This window comes from Pinus tabuliformis, chromosome 2_1, assembly GCF_031772625.1.
Source record: "Pinus tabuliformis cultivar Carrire ecotype Pingquan chromosome 2_1, CPIR1, whole genome shotgun sequence".
Taxonomy (NCBI): domain Eukaryota; kingdom Viridiplantae; phylum Streptophyta; class Pinopsida; order Pinales; family Pinaceae; genus Pinus; species Pinus tabuliformis.
The window spans coordinates 18,811,068-18,812,791 of NC_142299.1; positions in this window are offsets into that span (position 1 = coordinate 18,811,068).

Below are 1,724 nucleotides of genomic sequence, written 5' to 3' on the forward strand. Positions count from 1 at the left end.
GCGTAGAAGATTCAAAGGGCTAGAGACCAATGGCAGGGAGATTCCAACATTCATTGTATTATGCTAAACACAGTTAAGTTCAGCGAATTTTGGATGTTTTTCAGTTGCTTCTCTCAGCAACTCAGTTGTGTACGGATGCAGTGTTAGCAGTGGCAGTGCTAGCAGCATAACAGATGCAGTGTTTGAAAGGGAGTTGTAGTACAGATACAGCAGTGGTAGTGTCATGGGCAGCAGTACAGTAGTAGCAACAGCACAGTGTTGGTGGCAGCATCAGTGCAGAAAGGAGGTGTTTGAGAAACAGAGCAACATGCAGGCGGACATTGTTGCTAGAGCACTTTCCTCACTAAGAGGGAGTGTTAGTTTTTGGTAGCATCAGAAGTACTCTATCCTTGAAAATTGGTGGAGAGGCTAAGGCACATGAATTCTAAAGAACCCAGAAACTGTTTGGTGAAATTCCACCTGGATTGTATTTTATTAAAATAATTAATATTTTTAATGGGGTTCCTAAATCTAAACTTAGGAAAATTAAAATATTGATGGGTACTAATCAAAATATGGGTGAGAATGATCTAGAAGGCAGATCAAGTCATGTTTTAATTTTAACCGTTGATTAGAGACTTAATCTCGACCGTTGAAGACTCAACATAAAAGGTATAAAATGGAGGCTTGGGGTTCATTTGGAAACACACACACAGAGATTGAGGAAATCGATTTTCTGAGGTGAGAAATTCTCAGGAGGAAAATGAATTGGGGAGATCTCGCAACTGAGGGGTAGTGAGAATCCGAAAGAACTTTCCGAAGAATATTGACAGAGAGGCAGAGAGAGCGAACGCAGAGGCAACGCAATATTCGGGAGAGCTGACGTAGAAAAGTTGTCTGTCACGCAGAATACAGAAATGTCGGAACTGTCGTAGCTGTCGGGAACTGCCGGAACAGTCAGGAGAACTGAAACAGAGGCAGCACAGTAGTTGGGAGAGCTGACGTAGAAAAGTTGGCTGCCACGCAGAATCCAGAATTGTCGAAACACCTGAAACTGTTGGGAACTATCGGAACTATCGGGAACTACTGGAACTGTCCGAATAGCGGGGAGAGCTGACGCAGAGGGCAGAGAAGGTGATGCAAGGCTGACGTGGAGCCAACACAAAAATAGTTGGGGTTAGCCAGTCTTGTGTCGGATCAGTGGAAATTTTGTCGAGTTAAGTGAAGTAAAACTCACTCAGATTTTCTGCTAATATTTTCTCTCTAAAAGATTGCTAGATGAGCATCCTAGATTTGTATTCAGATATTTCTCCTGCATAATAATAAACCCTCAGAGCTGCTGCACCAGTTTTCCCGCATTGGGTTTTTCCAGGGACTATTGTGTCCAAAAATAAGTGTGTCCTATGTATCTTGTTCTTTGCTCTATTTTCTGTTTCATGAGATCAAATATTTAATTAGTGTAGGTTGCAGAAGTAATTTGCTTCAATATTCAGAAGAATAACTTGATGAATGTAATTTTAAAATCAAGGAGGCGAAGTAGATTCAAATTTGTTGCATTAGGGGTTCCTTCGAGTGTAGAAATTTTCACACAATGAACATGAATTGTTGCTACAAATTAAGCCTATCTTTCACAACTTATCTTATTTAGTGAGCTATAAATAAACCTTTCACATGTGTTCACTCTAAACAATTTGCAATGTTTTGAACACCGAATAACATCAATGATTTTGGTTCATCATTGGCAA